The sequence below is a fragment of the Python bivittatus genome, unplaced genomic scaffold, assembly GCF_059951505.1.
Source record: "Python bivittatus isolate LINGU-HERP-01145 unplaced genomic scaffold, Pbiv_v1 ctg000020_np1212, whole genome shotgun sequence".
NCBI lineage: Eukaryota > Metazoa > Chordata > Lepidosauria > Squamata > Pythonidae > Python > Python bivittatus.
The window spans coordinates 80,820,409-80,845,265 of record NW_028277030.1 but is presented as its reverse complement, the minus strand read 5'-3'; the positions used below and the strand labels follow the sequence as shown (position 1 = coordinate 80,845,265).

Sequence of the window (24,857 nt, the reverse complement as noted above, 5' to 3'; positions counted from 1 at the left end):
TGGCTCACAATATTATTATTATTACATTTAATATTATTATTCTTCATATACAGGTAGTCCTCGGTTAACAACCATTTGTTCAATGACCATTCAAAATTACAACAGTGCTGAATGAGGAGACTTATACCCAGTCCTCAAAACTGTGGCCATCACAGCACTCCCAAAGTCACATGATCACAATTCGGGTACTTGGTAACTGATTCACAGTTACGATGGTCGCAGCGTCCCCACCCATGTGATTGCCATTTGCAACCTTCCCTGCTGGCTTCCCACAAGTCAATGGGGAAGCCAACAGAAGTCGCAAATGGCGATCATGTGACATTGTGCCTAACAACTGCATGGGATTTGCTTAACAACCGCAACTGGAAACGCCATCATAAGTCAGCGTGGTCACGTGACATTGCACTTTATGACTTGCCACCTAGCGACTGAGTTCCTGGTGCCAATTACCATAGTTAACCGAGGACTACCTGTATCTATTATTTTTCACCTTCTATTCTATTAAAAATGAAATATTAGTAGCAATTTTGGTGTATTCATTGCTTGAGGCAGCCACATGCAGCCCTGGCTTCTCAAGCTATGTACTTCTGGCTTTTCAGATTGGAGAGCCCATCTGAAGAACAGACAGACTGAGAATCAGTGCCAATTCAAAGTAGGTTACCTACAGGAAAACACATCAATCCGTATAAAAACTGGTTAGGGTTAGAATTTCTGCACCAAAGGGCTTTCTGTAAAGCAGCCTTTCTCACCCTGATGCCCTCCAGATGTGTTAGACCAGTTCCTGTAATCTCTGGTTATCATAGCCAGTGGCAATGATACCTGAGGAATTACGAGAACTGAAATCCAATCTCACTCCCACCCTTATGGCATGAAGGAAACGAGTGAAGACCTGGTTGTTCTCCTAGGCTTTGGGGACAGGATGATTGTGGAGCCCACTTTTTGTTCTTCTGCTTGTTTTAATCTGATACAGTTTTGATTACTTTGCCCTTACGGTCTGTTTATTGTTTATATGCCATTATATATACTTTGGTTCTTAGTTGTAAGCTGCCCAAAGTCATATGAGAGTCAGGCGGCCTATAAATTAAACAAACAAATAAGTAACTGAGAGATAGTATATCAGGAAGTCTGAATTAGACACTGCATATTTAATAAGATAGTTCTCTGATCCTACAACTCTTGAAGAATTATTGGTTTCTGCTGCTGTCCTTTCTTGTTCAAACTCTGCCCTAAATATCATCTATTCCAATCTTTAAAATTATCTGCCTGCCCTAAGCTTTTCTTTTTCTAGACTCTCCATCTTGGATACTTTTGATGTCCAACTTAATTCTCTTATTAGTTTAGGGACTTCTCTCATCAGCTGTTCCTCCTGTGATGCTGAAATATAAACTCGATTCACACCTCATGCTAGGTTATGGTTAACATGCTAAACCAAAACCCAAAGTTTACACATCATAACAGCTGGGTTGACACAATGTGTTCAGCTAAAACCAAATAAACCACATTATGGTTTAGAGTGATGTGTGAACCTTTAAAAAAATTGGCCTGAACTCTACTAGAAACCTGAACTCTAATAATATACTACAGTGGTACCTTGGGTCACAAACTTAATTCGTTCCACGACTCTGGTCGTGACCTGAATCAAATTTTCCCATAAGGTTCAATGTAAATACGATTAATCCATTCTGACCCCTATGAATTTGGTCGCCAACCGATTTTGGTTGCGACCCGAATCAAATTTTCCCATAAGGTTCAATGTAAATACGGTTAATCCGTTCTGAACCATATGTATTTTTTTTTAAACCACAAAAATATGAAACAAAGTACAGTACAGTACAGTATGAAGAGAGAGAACACTAACCTTGCTTGAGGCGACTTCTGGTGTGGAGGACAGGAAGTGGGTGAGGAGGCGGTTATTGTTTGGAGGGAGAGTCCCCCTCCCTACAGGAAGCCACGACCACGTGTCACAGCAGGGAAGATGGCCGCGGATCCTGTTCGTCACCCGATGCGGAATTCGCAAATGGAAGCAAAATTTTGCAAACGGTGCTGGTCGCGAACCAAATTGTTCGTGAACAGAAGCATTCGTGACCCGAGGTACCACTGTATCTTCTTACCACCAAAATCTTGCCTTACCTTTTAAAATATTTTTAAATATATATTTGTTCATTTTAAAACAGAGCTTTGCTCTAAACACATATCTGTAATAGGTTTGGGCTGTAAGCACAGGTAAACAAACACATTGCCACCATTGGTATAATTGAAAGCTTACCAAAATAGGTAGCTTTCCAATGATCTTCCACTAATAATGGCTATAAGAGTTGATACAGCTTTTGCATTTTATCTCAGGGCACTTTACTATGGGGCTTTATTACAGAAGTTAGTATTACAACTTTTTAAATTTTGAATAAAATATCCTGGTGAACCCTTTTTGTAGTTATTGTCAAGCTAAAGTACTAATCTGCATTAGCCAACATCTACTCTGACATCAGGATTAGGGTTCCCTCTCTTTTAAGCTTTAAATGTGCTAAAATTCATTATCTCCTGAGATCTAAATGTGGATTAAACCCATTTTCCCACATTACATTCAACTGCTCTTTGTTTGATTATAAGCTACTACTCTTAACCATTTCTGATACTTTGCATTCTTTTTTGTGTATTTTACAAATTGTTTATGCTTATTTACTAAGAAGAGTGAAATAGAAAATCTTCAATCAAACCATTTAGAGTACAGATCTACCAATACTAATTCTTCTGGATGAATTAATACAAAGTACAGTACAAGGAGTACATGCAGTGCATGGAAGAAGAAAAACAGTTTGCCAGTGAGGGACTTGTTACCAAATGGCTTGCAATCTCATAATTGTTCAATCGCCTGCAAGGAGAGAAGTATTTCTCCCTTGCTATAGTCATATAAGGTTCCTCCTTTTATGCAAAATACTCAATACCCTTTGCAAGCTATTATTCTGTGACGTAGAAAAGTTCAACCTGTAGATGCCCTTGATATGCAACTGAAGTGCACTGTATTTCATTGTTTTCCATCAAAGGAGAAGTAATTCAGATACTAAAGAAGCTTTCTACAATCTATGATACTGGAAATTGAATTCCAAAATATCTGAAGGATACCAGTTGGGGAAGGTAGTTTTATAGATTAACAGCCCATACCACAAACAAAGTAACAAATGCAGCCTACAAACTAAAATACCAACAATGTTATTCATTCCTCATATGTCCCATAGCTCACAGTTAAAATGTTGTACCCTGCTACTGTTTTAAAGAATCTAATTGTAAAAGTGATAGAAACCATACACAGATATTGTAAGAACCAATTTATGTGTATGTTACAATGTTAATGAAAAACCCTATGATTTAATGAAATGTTAAAGAACAAAGGGAGAACTTTAAAAGATAGTGGGCATCAACGATCCAGATCTGCATTATATGTTTGGAGCAAGACAAGTTCCATCCATATTTAGTTTTAACCAAATCATCCCATTAATCTGCAAAAAAAGAGCAACTCTAGAGACTGTCACAATGGTATGGTGACCTATTCCCCCTCAAAAGCAGAGTTTTTAAAATATGTTTTAGTCCTAATATTCCAAGTAAATCAAATACAAGAGGCATGCTTTTTAAAACAAAATAAAACCCTGGTTGGCTGCCCATTAAAAAAGAATATAAGGTACAGTTTCATTCCTATTTGCTTTCTTCTTGCTCTTGTATACACGCGTGCACACCCAAGTATAAGCTACTCAGAATACAGCTTTCCCCTTCTTTGCCCACCTGATTTTTGCTTCTGAAACCCTGAGAGTTAGAAACCCTTTCTTCCCCCAGGAACCATTACTAGTAGAAACTCACTTTGAATCAGAGCTACATTCTCTAGTAATCCACAAGCATTCTCCCTGCGGGAAAGAAGATCATGTCAAGCAGTTGCACAACCCAGAAAACACAAAGCAAACATCAAAACATCATCTTTTCCTTTCTTCCCCTCCTCTGCCCTGCACAAGAAAGGCATAATTATTTGTCTAAAAGCACATATACATATATTTGCAAACAAGCTAGGGGTCTTTGGCAATGTGGAACCCTCACAATGAGACACCCACTGACATTTTAAAAGAGACTGAATTATATTAAGCTAAAACTTTAGTGATAAACTGGTGCTAAATAGATAATTTTGCAGACAAGATGGGATTTTAATGAAAGGTGCTTCAATTTTACCAAAGACTCTAAATTTGCTATGACACTGAGAAACCAGTAGCTCATCTGCCCACACAACACATTATCCAAAGAGGTTAGCTATTATTATCTTCTTCTTCTAGAGTGCTCTTGAATAAGTGTCATTCCTTCCAAGATTGCAGGAGAAGCTATAAGGAATGGGGTGGACCAGAAACTCCTAGACCACCTGATCATTAGCCTCAGCCTAACTTCTGTTTCTTGTTTCCTTACCTCTTAAAAAATGAGTAGGGTTTCTTATGAGTGTGCACTCAGCCTTTCTTAACCTAGTGTAATAACCAGAGATATTGATCCACAACTCCCAGAATTCTTAACAAGAACGGCCAACCCTATGCTACCCTGTACTCCCTCCTTTCAATGTTTGGATCTGCAAGATATGCTGAATCACAAACTGGACAACCACATTAAGGTACACTGTGTCATGTGAACCCAGCTAGTGTGATTACCATACAATACAATGTGTGGTACAATCCTAGGAAATTGCATTAATTCAGAAAACCATGATTCTATTAACCATAGGTGAGAATATGTTATAATCATAGAGAAGTAATGGCAACAGAATACAAATGCCCCCAATGGTAAGTTCTCCTAACATTCCTAATTGCATCCCATATTATTTATTGCATGTTGGGGCAACTTGTTTCTTTGGCAACAGACTACTGCATTTTGCTATATTAATTGATCAGCCTATAATGCAGAAGAACAAAACCTATTCTCAACCTAACTAATGGCCCATATGTGTAAAAATGGAAAAACCTGCTGCATTCTTTCATTCACTAGAAACTGTTTTTTTTCCCTTCCAAGTTATTAAATAACTGCATTATAGTTGCAAGCTTTAATTGGTTTAATAAGCTGATTAATCAGTTAAAACTTTAGGGTCAGTTTTAATCAGTGAGGGTGAGATTTAATTGCTAAGGTTGAATGTAAAGGGCATGCAGTGAGAAGGTATTTTGGTTCTGCTGTGCTACTGTAATATATGAAAAAAGAATTTTCCAAATACACTGGTACCTCTAGTTACGAACGCCCCTCCTTACGAATTTTTCAAGATACGACCAGCTCCGGCCCCAAAAATTTACCTCTACTTGCGAACTCTGCCTCTACTTATGAACCGGATCCGTGGCCATTTTCCCTGCTGCCATGCAGTTGCGGCTTCCTGTGGGCGAGATCGCAGTAGCAAGGAGACGTTCTGTGAGGCTTGTGGTGTGTTTTGTGGCGTTTTGGAAGGTTTTGGAAGGTGTTTGGTGTGCTTGTCAGCATGGCTCCAAAGAAAATGCAGAGCAGGCTTGGCAAGAATAAGGCTTTGAAGAAAAAAGTGACGATTGAACTTAAGAAGAACATTATAGAAAAGCATGATCGTGGTATTCGTGTGACTGATCTGGCCTCGGAGTACAAGATGGCGAAGTCGACCATCTTGACTATTCTGAAGAATAAAGATGCCATCAGAGGAGCTGATGTGGCAAAAGGAGTGACAATCTTAACGAGGAAGAGGACACAAGTGGTGGAAGAGGTGGAAAAGCTGTTGTTGGTGTGGCTGACTGAGAAACAGCTGGCAGGTGATAGCGTGAGTGAAGCTATCATCTGTGAAAAAGCCAGGAAGCTGCAGAGTGATTTACTGCAGGAAAACCCCTCTACCAGCGCAGCAAGTGAGGAATTTAAAGCCAGCAGAGGCTGGTTTGAGAAATTCCGAAAGAGAAGTGGCATCCACAGTGTGGCAAGACATGGTGAGGCTTCCAGTTCTGACAAGGCTGCTGCAGAAGCCTACAAGAAAGACTTTGAGGACTTCATGAAGGTGGAAGGATACATCGCTCAGCAAGTGTTCAGCTGCGATGAGACAGGGCTGTTCTGGAAGAAGATGCCAAACAGAACCTACATCACGCGGGAGGAAAAGGCACTGCCAGGGCACAAGCCCATGAAGGACAAATTGACCCTTTTGCTGTGTGCGAACGCAAGCGGCGACCTGAAGATTAAGCCGCTGCTCGTGTACCATTCCAGACCCCTCGTGCGTTCAGGGACCACAATGTGAACAAGACCAGACTGCCTGTCATGTGGAGGGCCAATGCGAGAGTGTGGGTCACAAGGCAGTTGTTCATGGAATGGCTGCATGAGGTGTTCGCACCCAGCATTAAAAAATACCTGTCTGAGAACCAGCTGCCTGAAAGGTGCCTTCTCCTGATGAACAATGCCCCGGCACACCCTCCGGCCTTGGTGGATGACATGGACGCCGAGTACAACTTCATAAAGGTCAGGTTCATCCCCCCCAACACGATACCTCTTCTGCAGCCCATGGATCAGCAAGTGATCTGCAACTTTAAGAAGTTGTACACAAAGGCGCTCTTCACCAGGTGTTTCAATGTCACCGAAGAAACATCCTTGACTCTCAAAGAGTTTTGGAAAAAACATTTCAATGTCCTCCACTGCATCAGCCTAATTGACAAAGCCTGGGAAGATATTACCTGCCGGACCTTAAACTCAGCCTGGAGGAAACTGTGGCCAGAATGTGTTGCTGAACGTGAGTTTGAAGGATCTGATGCAGAGGTAGTGGAGGAGATAGTGTCCATGGGGAAGAGCATGGGTCTGGTTGTGGATGATGCAGACATAGAGGAGCTTGTTGAGGACCATAAGGAGGAGCTGACCACAGAAGAACTTGCTGAGCTCCAGAGTGAGCAACAGAAACTGCTTGGCGAGGAGCATTCCACTGAGGAAGAGGAGGATGGGGAGGAGGTGAGCAGTGATGCGATAAAATCAATGATGCAGAAATGGAATGAGTGCCAGGATTTCATTGAGAAGCACCACCCCAGCAGAACTGTGACAACCAGAGCGTTGAACATGATGAACGACAACGTGTTCTCTCATTTCCGGAGGGTTATGCAGCGCGGGAAAAAACAACTGACTTTAGACAGGTTTTTCCCCAGAACTGAGCCTGCAGCTAAGAGGCAAAGAAGAGAGGAAACCCCTGAAGGAGATCTCCCCAATGTCCTTTTGGAGGGGGACTCTCCCTCCAAACAATAACTGCCTCCCCACCCCATTCCCCCTCTTCATACTGTGCTTTTTTTCATGTTTTTGTGGTTTAAAAATAAAATGCATATGTTTCAGAACTGTTTAACTGTATGTATTTACATTGAACCTTATGGGGGGGAAATGTGCCTCGACTTGCGACCAAATTCGGAGGGCGGGTTAGCCGTATTTACATTGAACCTTATGGGGATATTTGCCTCGTGGTGCGACCAAATTCGGAGGGCGGAACGGATTAACCGTATTTACATTGAACCTTATGGGAAAATTTACCTCGACTTGCGATCAGAGTCACGGAATGGATTAAGTTCGTAACTAGAGGTACCACTGTAGTTTTACTTTCTAAACATTACCTGTAGCTTTTTTTAATGAAGTTGCAAGTTGTCTCGCTATTCCTGCAGAAGCTGTCTTTAAGAGAACTTCTAGACTTGATGATGATGATGATGATGATGATGATGATGATGATGATGATGATGATGATAGGAACATAGGTGAGAGTGGAATGTTGCAAGTACACCAGACAGCTGAAAAAGAAAAAAGGGCATTAGAAGAATATCTGAGGGACAGTGGCACTGAACCTAGTACACCATGAAGGCTTACTGATTACTGAAGAGACCAATGTGGCCTATAAGAAAGACCAAATGGAGAATAGAAAAGAGACATAGCAAAGCAAAGTATTACATGCCCAGTACACAAACTAGCAGGTAAAACAGGTAACAAGAAGACCTGGCAATGGCTAAGAGAGGAAAGTTGAAGAAAGAGATAGAGGGGCTAATTCTGGCTGCACAAGACCAAGCCTTAAGAACAAATGCATACAAAGCCAGAATTGAGAAGACAGCAACAGACAGCAAATGCTGCCTCTGCAAAGAAGCTGAAGAAACAGTGGATCACCTAGTTAACTGCTGCAAGAAGATCGCACAGACTGTCATGCCTGTGCAAAGTAGCAACAAATGGTGCATCTGGAAGAAATGCCATTTGCCTGCAAGCAAGAACTGGTGGGACCACAAAACAGACAAAATAATAGAAAATGAAGAAGCTAAAAGTGCTCTGGGACTTTAGAATTCAGACAGACAAGCACCTGCCACATAACACCCCAGACTTAACTATTGTTGGCAAGAAAGACAAAAAAGTCTGGATAGTGGGCGTTGCAATACCTGGAGACAGCAGAATAGAAGAGAAAGAACTGGAGAAAATCACAAGATACAAAGACCTGCAAATAGAAATAGAACGACTGTGGCAAAAGAACGCAAAGATAGTATCAATAGTAACAGTGCAATCCCAAAACATCTGGAGTACCACTTGAAGACCATCGGCATTGACAAAATCACCATCAGTCAATTGCAAAAGGCAGCTTTACTTGGAACAGCTTCCATCCTGTGATGATACTTTTAACACCATCAAACAACAACATCTGCCTATCCCAGGCCCTTGGGAAGGATTTGATAGGTGAATAAAAAATGCCAAATCCAATCTAAACAACTGGCTGACTGTGCAACTAACAGTAATAAAATAATGTCTATACTGCCCGACTTCCAGCAAATCCGGGTGGTTAAAAGATATTTTAAAACAAGAAAACGACACAAAACAAAATGGAATAAGATGGCAACAATAACAAACCCAGATGGAAACAAAGAAATGGGGACTTCAATGACACTCACCAAAGGCCTGGGTGAAGAGCCAAGTCTTCAGGGCCCTTCAAAACACCTGTAGGGTGGGGCAATTCACATCTTGGGGGGAATCTCATTCCAGAGGTCAGGCACTACCACAGAGAAGGTGTACTTCCAAGGTCCCAATAGATGGCATTGTTTAATCGAAGGAACCCAGAGCGTGCCAACCCTGCCAGATCGAATCTGGCAGTCCCTCTAGCAACCAGGCCCTAAGCCATGGCTTGAGGAGGTCACTTGGTTAATATGATGTAGCAAAACATCTTGAGGCTCTATAAAAATGAATACAATTTTGTGGTATGAGCTTTCAGAAGTCACAGTCTATTTATTGGAATCATGAATGGTTGGCTGATTTTTTTATAGATCTATTTTCACAAGGACCACTATGGAGTATAGTTAGAGCTGCAATGGAATGGTGCAGCTTACAGATACAGGTAACTTTGAGGCAATTGTTCTCTCTCTGTCAGACCAACCACATATTAAGATCTATGTGCACTGATTTGAGGTCTTTGCAGGAAAATGTTTGTGAAAGAATACAGACAGAAGCAGTGGATGGGGAAAAGGCTATTGTGAAGAATGCTCAAACACAGAGCTACGTTTTACAATACTATGTGGTCAAGCACAGCATAAAACAAAGCCAAATCAAAAGACTAAATGCAGTCACAAGTAGGCAGTAGGCCATGTCTGTCTGCCATGTATCATCATTACCAACTCATATAATGGTACCCCCTCGTTGGTATATCCAATGAATGTGGAAAGTCCCTATACACCTCTCTATATGTGGATGCAGAGCCCCTGCACACGAGAGAGAATATGAGTTAATTGTGTAGAGGAGTTCTATGGGAGATGGGACATGCAGAGTTCCTCTCCCACATGCAATGAATATGTAAGTGGAGAACTCTTAGAAGCTTCTTAAGAGAAGCTGAAATCAGGTACAGAATGACTGGCAATGAATAAGCAACCCAAGAGTACTTAAGTGCTAAGGAAGGGACCATTACTTTTTATAGTAAACTAGTCATTTCTGATCCCTATGTTTGTGACCAAACTGCAGATATACTTGGGATTTTTTTGTATTGTTGTTGTCCTTTATGTTGGCTGGATTTCAGCTCTATTACCAAATGTCCAAACATCTATATTTATTTATAGTAGTGAGATGCTTATAAAATCAAATTTTCTAAGCACTGTATATAGAGAAGTAAAATGGTAGTAATGCCATAAATATAAAACCAGCACACTAAAAATATAAAAGTGAAAAAACAAAATTGATATAATCACCAAGCAATCTAATAAAACACCAAGTTTCCAATAAAAATTAGGAACTTAATCCTGTTAATATAAAGGATCAAGATAATAAGATTAAAATAATTTAATAAAAATTTAAAGAGTTTAAAAGACCATGGAGAACAAACAAGTAAACAATCTTATTGCCAGGCCAATTTCTCTGAGAAGTGTTTGTAAGCTCCAGAGTAAACCTATTTTTGGAAATGTGGCTTTGAAATTATCTTAAGATACAGAGAACGAGAAGGTGAACCATCAGACATGTTTTCCCACCATCTTTTTTCTGAGTGCTACCTTTTTTTAAAAAAATGATGAATTTACATCCATTTATTCTCTTGCTATGAGGTTCATAACAGTATTTATCCTGTTAGATAAAACAAGCAAGTTAGAAGATGAGATTCACGCTTGGTCATTTGGCTGACACTATATCTGTTAGTTTTCCATGTGCAACAGGACAGACTCCAGGGAAAAATTTTACATTACACAAGTTCTACATCACACAACAGAGAGGCTCAAGACAACGCAGAGATAGGCCAGTGTTATAAAACACAGACACATACTCTTAATTACATACCACGCAAGCCAAGGGAGAAATAAGTTAGCTAAGCAGGTGTATTATCTCAAACTAAGTATTGCCAGGACTACAAGATAAGAGGCCCTGACTCATTGGAGAAAAGGATGTTTACTACAGTCAGCCTAAAGATTCCAATTTCCCATTACTGCCTACGGCCATCTTAACCCTTAAGAATCCGAAACTAATTCTATGCCATCCTCAAGATTCTGTTCTCTTCCACAAGACTGTGCTGAGGCTGAACTGATGATTCCTCCAAGGGTCGGTTGTATGGGTTGGTATGGTGCCCTGGTGGGAAGGATATGATCAATTTTATGCTGTTGTTTTTATTGGTTGCTACAAGCCATCTAGGATCACTCTGTGAGATAAGTAGCCATATTGGGGGGGGGGGTTTCCCATAAATAAGTGCTTCCTACATCATGCTATAATGTGATTCATTTGATTTTGGTGCAGTGTGTTTTGTGAAGCAACTCTTCATGTATGATCATTAAACCTTCACAATTTTATTTTATCTTCAGCTTTATCTTCAATTTTATATATATACAGTATACACACACACATACACACACAGCTGCAGTTTGTACTGTTTACAGTGGATTTAATATTTAAATTACACTTCATTATATTTGTATTCTTTTTACTATAAGACATTTTCTTCCACAGAGGAGAGAGATGTAAACAGCCAATTAAAATGAAAACACATCTTTTTATACTGCTTTTATTCCATTCTGGGCTACATATATCATTGGAACAGCAGTGATTTGAAACCAATCAAAACTATGTTTTGAAACTTCTTGAGCTGACATCAGACCATAGATTGTTGCATCTCAGGCTGGCAAAGACTTTGTTGGGATACTGGAAGCCATTAGAATTTAAAAAGACAAATAAAAAGATAATTTAATGTGTTCAAATACCACTCCAATTGGAAGAAAGAGTTTGCTGTACAAAAAGTGGGCCATACCAATTCTGATCTCATTTTTAGATCATTGGCTGTTTCTGGCCAGGTACCATGAAAAGGATCTTTATTGTCCATACTTACAAGGAATCCCAGGTGGATGAGAGAAATCCACCTGAGAAGCTCTTCCATCACAGATTTGGCAAGGGCTATTTAATTATTATACAATAAACTTGCTAATCTTTAAAATACCACAAGACTCTTGGTTGTTTTTGCTACAGCAGAATAATGTGGCTACTAGAAGTGTAGTATTCAGATCCAAAGTGAGCAAAGGTACAACTGACCATAATGTAGGAATCTAGGAGCCAAGAGGCATTGCCCTATGATAGAGTTCCTATGCACATGTCAAAGTTGCAGATGCCATCCTAGTCTTTCTGAAGAACTACTTTCTAGGCTGGAGAGGACCTTTAGCAGGGGCCCTTTATACTGGTATGAGGCTCCTCAAAGGGTTGATATGACTCACAGAAACACCTCCCCATAGGATGCCATTAATATTAGGGTAATATACCACCAAATCCTATCAGCAAACGATGAAGGCCCATCAAATTTCATTGAGATCACCCCTGTTCATATGCCATTTATTTTCAAGAAAGAAGCCACTCACTGCTTCCTGCCATTTGATATTTTATAAGGTCTTTCCCTAACTTCTGCTGACTCTTCTGTTGCTTGCTTTTTCCAGTCTAAAACAGCTATTCTTGATTCTTGTAATATTGCCCTCAACTTCCAAGACTCGAAGGCTGAGAAGTATTTTCTCCCCAGTAACAGAAAGCTGCAACTGTCAAAGAAGCCCTGTTCAGGCATTCACCTGAACAAAGGAAGAACTCAAACTGAGTTAAAGTGTGGAATATGCATGCTAGCCTTATCTCCTTCTCTCCCAGACCCTGCTCCTCACTTTCTGCTGAGATCTGAAGGGGAACTGTACTCACGTCTGAGAGTCTAGTCATCCTTGTGATATGGGATTCTGCTCACTCTACTCACATTCAAGCCAAAACTTCCTACTTTCAGCTGGGAATACAAAGGTCAGGTAGAACAGGAAAAATAGTGAGCAAGTTTACATGCACAACCACATTCTCTACTCAGTTTGAAATCCTCTGCACATTCTGCTAATCATCAGAACAGAGTCAGATACATCTCTGAATCAGAGAAATAGATTTACAGAGAGAGTTTTACATAATGGCAAGCCACTTCCAAAAATGTTGCCAAGAAAACCGCAGGGACTTGTCCTGGCAGTTACCAGAAATCAAGACTAACTTAAAGGGACTATCTATCCATCCATCCATCCACCCACCCACCCACCCACAACAGTCAGCTGGACTGATAAGTCAAATTCAACAGCTATGAGTCACATATTGACTGAACAATGATATAGATTGAATTAAACCATCAAAGTTTATTTATTTATGCAATGTTGCTGTTTGGAAAGCCTCACCTGAAGACAATATGCTAGCTTGGAGAAGACACAAGGAAAGCTACATGACTCATAGTTCTTAGCTCCAGCACTCTGCTATTGTCTCTTAGGATCCACTACCTAAGACAACTGTCTTGCAGGCTAACATTGGATGCTTGCAAGTAAGTTTGTGGCAAAGCCAAACAGAAAAATAGAAAGCAAGTTAGTTTTTCAAGAATGTTAAGAATAACAGTGATGGCAAAGTTTGCCTATTTCAATAAATTAATAATCTTTGAGTGGGATCAAAAGAGAAGAAAAGCCCAGAAGATGCCAAAGGCTGAAGCAGGTTGTGGTTCACAACACAAGCTCTGCTTTTTCATATTTGCATACAATGTTGCACATAAGGGGTAGAGTTTGTGTTTCGGCACTTTCCTCCCCCATGGCCCTCTGTGGATACGCATCCCTGGGAAAAGTCCCTTCTTAGGATCTTATCCAGAATATCCATATGAGATTCATTTTGCTTTTATTTAGTTTATTACATGAACTGTAATTTGTAAACTAAAGTTTATGGGTTAGCATACTGTGCAAAATTCAACCAACTGTGCTTGATTCAATAAACCATGGTTGAATAAACCAAGGCTGAGCATAATGTATGAACCTACTTTTTAAGCAGCATTAACCTCAAACTTGTTTGTTTATTCATGATTTCTGAAAACAACATTGATAAAGATAAAATTCAAATGAATTCAGTAACCACTGCATTCATGCTTTATGATTAATAGAAGAGAACCCAGAAATGCATTAATAAATAAATGGAGCTGATGTACATAAATCCACTACTACTGTCTTGTTATTTTTATTGCTGCAGTGCTGGTACAGTTTTCAATGTTATTCTCCCCCTTTAGCAACATCAATAACAAAAAGCAATAACAATAATGCCATAAGGTTTGTTGTTGTTGTTTAGTCGTTAAGTCGTGTCCGACTCTTCGTGACCCCATGAACCATATTGCGCCAGGCCTTCCTGTCCTCCAGAGAAATACGAGCTTTCCCTCCTATAGTTCCCCCTCCCCACCATGAAGAGACCCTCATAGGGTTGTACCTCCCAATCCATGAGAGAGAGATCTCAGAAGATTCCAGGTGGTTGCTGGAAAAAGCAGGTGTAAGAAATTATTTTTTTTCATTGCCTTTCTTTGGATTCAAGGCTATAGTGTATTATTATGATAATCTTATTTATACAACATATTCCTTATGTGCTTATATCTCCAATATAAATCAGAAATCTAACAATAGTTCTATATTAGATCCCAATATTATCTTCAAAACATGAAAGCATAACTTATTTAAAGCTATTGAGTGAATTCATGGCTGAAGTGAGATACAAACTGGGGATAACCTGGTGCGCAGCTCATTCTCAATTAATATGCTGTTATTGTCTCTCATCTCGGAGTCAGACAAAACTATTCATCTTATCTTTTAGAAATCAAGATGCTAGAAAATGCTAGACTGAAAAAGCTAGAAAAAATCCCAGGGACCATATTGAGCTAGTAGTGTCAGGCTCACAGGACAAATGTGCACTTCTGTGCATGTCAATTTATTGCACAGAGACATTATGCATCATAATTATGAAATAGCCTACAAATCTAATAAATGAGGCATCTAATAACTGTACAAATGATGGGGGTGCCTTTTGATCTAACAATGCTTCTGAACCTTATCCCTTAGCTCCTGTAATTTTGATGACAGCACAAGAATTTTGTCATTCCCCCATCTATTCATACAACTATCTAGTAAAAATGTGATTTTAGCAACTAAAAAATTGATTTTTATTCTTCTTAATCCTTTTATTAGAACCATTATCATTATTCATATCTAGGTTTTGCAGCTACAGTTATTCTTTTCTAAATGTTGGTTGCAGTCCAACTGTGAGTGATATGGCAGCAAGTTACATGGTGCAGAACACATATAAACCTGTGGAATATCCGTGATACATTTCCAATTTAGACACAACAATTTTATCTATGTTTTGGGCAGTGACTTATACAGTTACATAGCACCTCCCTTTTCATTCTCTTCTATATTTTCTTTTACATCATTACTTAGCCTTGCTGGAAAAGAAAATAGAGATCTACATTTTCTCATACTTATATATAAAAAAAGATAGAAAGCCTAGTCCTTCCTTCCCCACTGGATTGTTTTCTTGTTGGCATGAATTTTATTTTCTCAACAGACAGAAGTAAGAAGTAGAGTTCCTCAAGGGTCTGTGTTGGAACAGATGCTTTTTAACACATTCATGAATGATCTTGACTTGGGGTAAGCAGTCAGTTGGCCAAATATACAGATTATACTATACTATTCAAAGAGGTCTAGAAGTATCCCTTTATCTGGGTGAATGATTAACCAAATAGCAAATGCAGTCAAAATCAAGTATAAAAGGAAGCATATTTCCCCCACCACAAACCCAAGCCTAACTTTACATATACAATGAAGGGTTCTGAGCAGAACTAACTGGAAAAAAGGTCTTTGGATCACAGTGGATAGCACAATGGATAGATGTTGACTAAGCACATTGCAATTGTGGAAAAGGGAGAATCCATGCTAGGGATCATTAAGAAAGGGATAGAAAATAAAATGCCAATAATATAAAGAAAGTATCCCTTCACACAGTGTATAATTAACCCTAAGAATTCATTACTATAGGATATGGTGATGACCACTAACTTGGGTGCATTTAAGAGGGAAATATATAAATTCATGATGGACAGGTCTAGCAAGAACTAATAATTTTGAGATTAATGTTACCTCCCAGTTGGGGGCAGCTACAGAGGACCAGTGGCTGAAGAGAGGAATGTCTCCATCTCCTACTTATGGGCACCATGAGAAAAAAAAAATGCTGACTGGCCATGCTTGAACATGAGGCTGATTTAAGCACTATAGAAACAAATAGGTGCTCATGCTCAAGTTTCAACTGTGATATTTGGGATGAAGAATTTATCTCACAAACTTATTGCCTTTTTTCTTATCATGTTGCTTTGTTCATATCTTCAGTTCACTCAGATCACTGAAGGAAACATTTTCCTCTAATCATGAAAAACTGCATTAAACTTCAAGAAAGTTCACCTTGACTAAATATGGCTTAGCATTTGGAAAACCCTGTGTTAAAGATTACATCATCATTACAGCCATTTTTGCTTTCAGTCCTGTATCAAAGAAATGGGCCAAGTTTTTTTAAAAGGGACTAAGAACATATATTTTCAGGGAAGAGCAGGTCTATAGCAAGTCAAATGAACCACTACCATCAAAAAGCTATAGTTTTCACTACAGCCATGCTACGAGTGCTTTAACTGTATGGACTTAATTGTATGAAGTTAAGCTATCAGAATAAATGTTTTAAAAAAACTCAAAGCCAGGATACCAGAGTTCCTTGGAAACCACAGATTATCAATTAAACTTGTGGATTAGAATCCAAACCACCAAGGAAGGTGCTTTTTATTAAAATTAATCTGAGATGGAAAGCAAAGCTTTTTACAAATAAAAGAAAAATGCTGTAATCATCCTCAGCATCAGAAGTATTGTATTTATTTTACATTATTCTACAATGAGACAAACTTTCATATACATTTAAATGTCATAGGGTAAGGAGATATAAAATTCTTCTAATCTAAAACTTTAATGAATCAGTCTTTGAAAGGGTATCCTAATGGATCTGGACAGAATTGAATCTGACGTATACAAGCACTTAAGAAAAATTCTGCTTATGTGGCTCAAGAAAGAGACAAACAAGATTCAGTGTGATCAAATAAGTTTCCTAGCCCAACAAAAGCATGCTGCATAAATTCTGGAGAACTTGAAAGTTGCACATCTCTTGTGATATTGTGGTTGGTCCTAAAGAGATATTAGCAAACTTTGGTCTGGATTTTTCCTCCATGGACCCCGTGGCTATAATCAGTTTTTACATGTGTTTATACAGTGGTTTTCCTTTAAAAGGTCCAGCTATTCTCCCTGAGTGACCTTTTCCTTCCTATTGGCTGCAAAACAGACCCAGTGCAAATATACCAGGCAACAAAAGTCGAGGAGAAGGGAGGGGAAAGAGCCTGGCCAGCAAAAGATCACATCTTCTTCCCATTTGAAATGAAAGGTTAGAGCCACAAACTGAGGGCTACATTCCTGTGGCCTTTGAGAAAAGCATCTCCTTGGGCACTTGCCCCTTTTCTCTGGAATATCTGGGTCCAAGCTTTCTCTCACGTTTGAAAACAAAAGTTTAGTATGGTTTGTAAGCAGTAAAAACACAATAGGGGAAGACACATAAATCTAAATATGACTTGCTTTGGGGTAAGTCTGATACAGGAGATACAAAAGATTAGGGTGTGTTTATTTTCTTCCCTCTCCCGACAACACCTAAAGCTCTTTCCTTCTATACATTCGGCAGTGGCTGCCAGATACACCTTAGCAATACTGGATATCCCATGCCCAAGCTGAATTCCAAAAGCAGGTTTTAAGACTCAACCTTCCTGAGGTTGTGACAAGGTGTTTTAGGAAGAGATGATTCTGCTGCACACCTACTTCCCCCCCCCCCACTTCCTTCCCCCATCCTCAGTTCAAAAGAAGGGGTTCCATTCCAGACGCTGCCTTTTCTCCAACATATCCCTCTGACTGAATAGACAAAACACACACACACACGCACAGAAACGCACAGACACGACGGGGAGGGGGAGAGAGCGAGATCAGGTGGTCCATCAGAATAAAAGAACACAAATCCTAAACTACCAGACTGCACATGCACCCCATCCTTCCTGCCACCCCCACTCCCAGACCCCAGGCACTTTCACCCATTCCTCTGGGCAGCGGACACCACGATCCCGCAGTCTTTTGCCCCGCATCCCTTCCCTAATAATTACAACACCAATAATCACGGTTCGTGGAGTAAGAGGAAAAACAAAGATAGCAAGCAAGCAAGCAAGCAAGCAGCCCGCTCATCCTTCGCAAACAGCCGGAGCATCTGACATAAAGGCGAGGGGAAGTGGAGGAGACTGGGAGTCGACGGCTCCCTCCCGAGATTCTCCCGCCCAGACGCGCAGATCCTGCATCTTCCGAAGGGGATGAGATGGATGGAGGGGAAGGAGGGAGAGAGAGAGAGGAAGGAGGGAGGGCGAGAGAGCCCGTTTCTACACAGCACAACACCTAATAGGAGTGGGCAGCTGCAATAAAGGGGGGGGGGAATAAATGCCTTACCTCTCCAGCAGCCAGACAGGCAGCGCCAGCCTCACTCGTCCGGTCAGGCTTCCGCCCTCCCTGCCTGCCTGTCGCTCCTCCCGACAAGCCCAGCGTCCAGAGCGCGACTGTGTCTCCGTCTCCGTCTCCGGTCGTGCAGCCGCTGCTGCTGCTGCTGCTGCTGGGCCTGACACCCCTTTCACGTGATGCAGCCACATGACCCAACATGTTATTCCCCCCCCCCCCAATAACTCCAGCGCTGTCCCCTCCTCTTCTTTTCTGCAGCAGGCGAAGAAACGATATACCAAGCCGTAGCTAGACGCCAAGTGCCCTTCCCAGGCCAGCGGCTCAGACCAGAAACAGACAACAGACAAGGCAGGCGAGGCCTTCTTCACACACGTAGAGAGTGGCGTTTTCCTGCTTCGTCCCTCGCCAAGAAACGCTTCCTCCGGGGTGGCAGAGAGCGGCCGTGCGCCCAGCTCGGCAGGTTCGGCCTTCGGGGCCCGCGCCTGGCACTGCAAAGATTCCATTTCAGCTTCACTTCGAATCCTGATTTCGTTCTGGAGTGAGAGGACACCGTTTCATTGTTTGCAACGAATCTGCGTTGAACGTTAACCCTTTTAACAAAGTAATGCACAGGTTTGCTATGGTTTTAGGCAGCATTATTTATTATCTTAACATGTAATATCCCAAATAATGTGTTCTGCAGTAAAATCGTTTTAGAATATTTAGTGGCATTGTTTTTTTTCAGGAGCAGAAAAAGCAAATTCCCTTTGCCATTACCATGAGACCAAATTTCATCCAACATCAAAGGGGTTTAATACCCCAAACCCATCAGTGTCCACCAGAATTCTTCATGAGTGGTGGGAGACAAAGCTGTATTGTACAGCGTGTGTAATTTGCACACATAGTGCATGCTACTATATTCTGTTCCTGTCCAGTTTTCAGTAGGTGTGCTATGTATTTTTGGACAACAATTTTTTTCATATATTTGACAATTTCACATGATTTGTCAAGAAAGCCCCTGTGTTCTAGAATTAGAGGGCAGTATGGAGACTGTCTTATACTGAATCAGATCTAATTGCTTCTGGTCAATCAAAAGGCCAGCCAAAGAACTGCTAGTCACTCTGAGTGCCATCCTGGAGGAAAGGTAGGATATACATTTGTTTTTGGTTGGTTTGTTTAATTCATTCAATTTATATGACCACCAGACAACTCTAGGTGGCTAACAAGGGTTAAAAACATCAAATACAAAGAAAAATGATAAAATGATAAAGCACAATAGAATAAAACATACTATGCTAGGAGCCAGACACACAACTCAGGGCCCACCAAATTTCGTTGGGGAGACTGTTCTATTAAGGCTGGCACTGTGACAGGGAAGGCACACTTCCTGGGCTCATGTGGAGCATGTTACAGTAGTCCAGACAAGAGGTAACTGAAGTGTGACTGAGTAGAGCCTCCTGATCCATGAATAAGATTTTGTACAAAGGCCCTCCTAGCCACAACTGCCACCTGTGCTCCCAGCAGGAACCGGGACTCTTGGAGGATCCCTAGATTGCATATCAGTTTCATCTGGAGTAGTGGAACCCCATCCATTATTAATAGTGAAAGACTTCTGAAGCCTGGGGATACCCAGATCCACATCCAGTCAGTCCTGCTAGGTTGCTAAGCCTATTCATCCCATCCAGACTCTCACAGCCACCTACCCAGGTCAGTCCAGGGTTGAGAAATATAACCTGTGCCACTGGATGACCTTGCCCAGTGACTTCATATAGATATTAGAAGCAGGGACAACGTTGAGCCCAGAGGCACCCTCACAGCAGGGTCTTAGGGCTGCCAACACTGACTGAAACTATCCCTGAAGGAAAGAAGAGAACTACCACGACACTGTAATCCCCATTCCCAGCCTCCTGAGCCAATCCAGAATACCAGGATCAATCCAGAATACCAATATCAAAAGTCACTGAGACATCAAGAACACCAAGTTGGATGTGCTGTGCCCATCCCAGGCCATACAGAGGTCATCCACAAGTGCAATCTCAGTATTATGCCCAGGCCTGAAATCCATCTGAAAGGGGTTCTGTTAATTTGTTTCTTTAGAGCCCTGTTTAGCTGCAGCCTGACCACCTTCTCTGCAACCTTCACTAAAAAGATTGGAGATTGGTTGGAAATTATCCAATACTGTTAGGTTCACCAGTGCCCCCCAGGGGAGATATGGATCTAATAAACAGATGGCCACACTCGGTATCCCAAGGACCCTGTCCTCAAGACTTAAAGGCTCAAACTCTTTCCAGATCATCCAAGACAGTGCTTCAGTCACCTCAAAAGGACTTGTGCAGCTGGAGTCCAGCTCAAAATGGATCCAAATTACTCTTATCCGTCAAATGCCTAAAAGAATTGTTGTAACAGCTGGCAGATGTTCCTCTGACCATCTCTAACAGGGACAGGTCACCTTAAACAGGGTTGCTGGCTAGCACTCTGCCTCTCCGCAAATGCACTCTGCTGCTCTTAATGCTGCAATTTGGTCCTTAATACAGGCTCTTATGTGTGTTCAATCTGACTCCTCCTCTTTCTCCAGCAATACTCCAGGCATCTTTTCTGTTGCTTTGTTTCCAGGAGTTCTGAAAATCAAGGAGCCCCTGGGCTCAAAGAACAGGGAGAGGCTACCCAGGCTCAATCTGATGCAAGGCCATTGTTACCCTCTCATTCCAAGTGACAACTAAAGCCTAAGTCAAATTGTGCAACAGAGTCTCAGGGAATTCCCCAAGCTCACTCCAAAACCCAGTTGAGTCTATCAGGCACCTGGGGTGGTCCCACTCCCTGTGGTGGGGAGCAGCACTAGAGAGATCCAAAGCAATCAGTGGTCTAACCATGACAAAGGACAGTTGTTAACATCCCCCAAATTCAGTCCATATCATCACTGTTCCAAGATAAAAACACACGTGTGACTCCCAAAGTGTTGAGTTTGTGATGGCTTGGGTCAGATCATGGTGGCCGTGAACTCCTGAGCCTCTACAGACTCTGTACCCAGGGATGGAAGTTTGAAGTATCCCAGTAGCATAAGCCTGGGAAACTCTACCAACAACCCTGCCACAGAATTGAACAGGGAGGTCTGTACAGCAGGAGCAGTCCCATCTGTTACCTAAAACCTAACTTCACAAAAAGAGTCTCACATCTAGTAATAACCACAGCGGCACTTCTGACAGTCACAAGAGTCTGCGGCGTAACAATAGCTACAACCCTTGTCCTGTGGGGACAGCTGATGACGATCTCTGAAAGACACACACACACACCTTGCTCATGCAGGTCTTGGATATATACACCAGGTTGGCTTATTCATCCATAATAAGATCCTAGATGAGGGACCTTTATTACAGGCCAACCTAGCATTTAGTACAATTGGCTGGAATCCAGAGCTGCTGACTTGGCATTAAGGCTGAGCCTAGGGGACTGGAAGATGGAATCAATATAAGACACTGAATATATCTTCCCTAAAAGCAGCCTGCCCCCAGCTCCCACTACATTGCCCTCTCCCCATCAATACTGAAATGTTGTTGCCTGCCCCATTCCCTTCATCAGGCGAAACTATACTGTTCCCTGGCATCCCTCTCCAAGATCCTAGAGCCCCTTACATCTTCAAGACATTCTATGCAATATACTATGATTAGCCTATCCATAGGCCACCTCTGAACTGCTTCTGGATTAGGATTCAGCCCCCCAACCGCTGGCAGGCCAGCCATCACCCTTACCACACTCGTATGCATCCCATACCATCACCCATAACAGCCTGGGGTGTGTGTGTCAAAACAATCTTAATGCCACTTCATGGACCAGGATGGTCTGAGTGGGATGTTGTTGCCCCCTTCCATCCCTCACCTGGAGAAGACCATCGCCGAGCTCCTCTGCCATAGGACATTCCCCTGGTGCTGGTAGATGGTCCTGTTGTCAGTGCTGTTCTTTCTTCTTGCCTCCATTTTCCATAGAGAAGACACAATTGGTGTGGCCTCATGTCTAAGTAGCCACAAGACTCAGGCTGGGGCTCAACCCATCACTGCCGTGCTCCCACTACTGATCTCCCTGAGCTATTGGTTGCCATCACACTGTGCTCACTCTAGGACTAGTGTGCAGTGTACACTTCTCTCAACTGTGTTCAAATCTAATTAACACTTCCCTAGATCCTGCCTCTTGATCTAGTCTGCAAACTACCTCCAGACTCTGCTCTGTACATAACAAATGAAAGATTAGATTATTTCCACAATAGACTTCCAATATGTGAGAAAACACTAATTTCTAGGCAGCCACATGGCAAATTGCCTCAGTACAAGGCCTATTCTAAAAAGGAAGAGGATGATCTACTCAGGAGATCAGGAAAAGGAAAACTTGCAGCCTTGCCTAACTCAATACACATATGCCAGAAACTTTTCCAGCCCTTAATAAATTGCCTTCAGGTGCTCCCCCACTATATTTCTCTAAAGGACACACATACACATACACACATCAGGAGATCGGATAACAAACATCAGACTGCTTTGAAGATTTTGTAATACACCCTCTTCCCTCACATTGGCAAAACAATACTGGTTATCTTGCAGGCTTGGTATAACTCATAATCTCTCAACTACTCTCTTGTTTTTTGTAACATCTCTATATTGTTATCTTCATTGACAGGATAACATAAAAGTTCAGAAACAAAAAAACCCCACAATTAAAAAAAAAACTTTATCAGAAGTACTCCTACCTTTTCTTTAGGAATAAATGCATAACTCCTCTGGATGTCTGATTTTTTTATTTTTAGTAATCACTTCCCAGCAGGAAATATTTTTTTAAAAAAATCTCTGAACTGTGTATGTCCATCTCTGATAAGATTATTCATTCATTGTTTAAACTCACTGAAAAGCAAGATTTTTTTCCTTACAAACAGGCAAAGTGATTGTTTTTCCTTGTATCTTTGGTTCTAAAGTGCCTAGAAATTAGTTCTTTTTTGTAATGAAAACTGGGAATCGTGGGTCCAAGAAACACTTCCACTTCTCATTATCAGGAGTGTATGTAGAAGAATTAGCTATACCTCTTCAGTGTTCAGCCTAGAAGGATGAAGTGGAAGGACCCAAGTAAGATGGAGCCAATTTGGGACCAACTGAAGAAATGGAGTAACTTTGAAGTTGGCAGATACCAACCTGATTCCACCTCCAGAATTCTAATGAGAAAACTGCTACAAGTATCTGGGCCCTTCAATTCCTATTCTTCTCTCCCAAGGCAAGGAACTGTATTCTTAAGACATCATTTTTGAAATCAAAACTTTGCCTTAATTATTCATTTGAAAGTAGAACAGATGTTCCCCCCCTTCCTTCAGTTTTCTTCTCAGTGAGTGAGTGTATTTTTTTAAGTGACTATGTAAGTATGTATGTTGCTATGTTTTTATGAGTCTTCCAGATGTTATAACAAAGGTTGTAATAGTCTTTTAAATAGGAAGCAGTATAAGTATTTTTTGTTTTATTTATTTAAAAGTTACATCAAGATATATATCACCAATATGCTGTTATTCTAGTTTTTTGCCTAGTTTTCCTCAGCATATTGCTTGAAGTGCTACAAAAACTTGCAAAATTGGCTTGAGTAGAGGTAAGATGGCACTAAATAAATGTACTTAATACCTGCTAGTAAAAAGCAGTAGCTTGGAGATATTCCATCAAAGATATTATAATCAATCATCTATAAATAGCCTTAAGTGACTTGGAATGTATTACAACTATATTGGATTGAGCTGCAGTTTTGAACACTAGTTAGGTAGTCTGTGCTGAAATTGCCCAGAATGCGTTTTCTGCTAGTTGGCTAGTGTGCTATCTTCATTCATCATAGCTTCTTGATATCCCACCACCATGGATTCCAGATCCTTTTCTCCTATCTTGTTTCTCCTATCTGGTTATCACTGAAGAAAAACAATGGAATAAAACCTGGAATTGGGTGATGGGAAAGCTGATACTGCTCATTTAGAAATCCTCGTAACTTGAAAAATCATCTCACTCACTACTCTATGAGCTGTCATCTGGCCAGCTCTGTTTTAGACAACTCTGCTATAATGAGTAAGGAGTCTCATTTCATACCAAATTATTTCTTATCCTCCAAATTCTATTGGGCTATGCATTTTGGAAGCAAAATTAACCAAACTAATAAAAGACAAATGCTAACAACTCAGATAAACTACCAGTGCTTGAAAAGCAGACGGTACCTTCATTCCAAAGCAACTAATAACCTGACTCAAAAAAAAAAAAAAGCATGAATCACAGAGATATTCATTGCATTCTTTTTCTTTTTTTTAAAAATAAAAATTGGTAAGAGCTCCCCTTACTGGCATGCTCTCTGTGACAAGCCTGAGATTAAAAGATGTATGTCTGATATAAAGCAATGTCAAATATCAGAAAAGAAAAAAAAAGCCTTGCTTTTTCTCTAAGAGTTATTCACTTTTCTTCCAACCATGGCAACAAGTGAAACCAAAAATGACAAAAATGTATTGTGGAAAAAAATGTATAGGGAGGAGAGGAAATAGCAATCTGATTCATT

General features: G+C 40.8%; 1 protein-coding gene across 2 annotated transcripts in view; it reads right to left on the bottom strand.

The window, feature by feature from the left end:
• The window catches only part of TULP4 (TUB like protein 4), a 97,759-nt gene extending 79,282 nt beyond the window's left edge, over nucleotides 1–18,477 (bottom strand). The window contains exons 1-2 of one of the 2 annotated variants that reach the window (XM_088142571.1): nucleotides 18,321–18,477; nucleotides 7,590–7,760 (exon numbers count right to left, since the gene is read on the bottom strand). The gene's annotated coding sequence lies outside the window, so the exon portion shown is untranslated. The remainder of the gene's footprint in view (nucleotides 1–7,589; nucleotides 7,761–18,320) is intronic. The other variant, XM_088142574.1, reaches the window with a different exon arrangement.
• Between the last annotated feature and the right edge of the window lie 6,380 nt (nucleotides 18,478–24,857).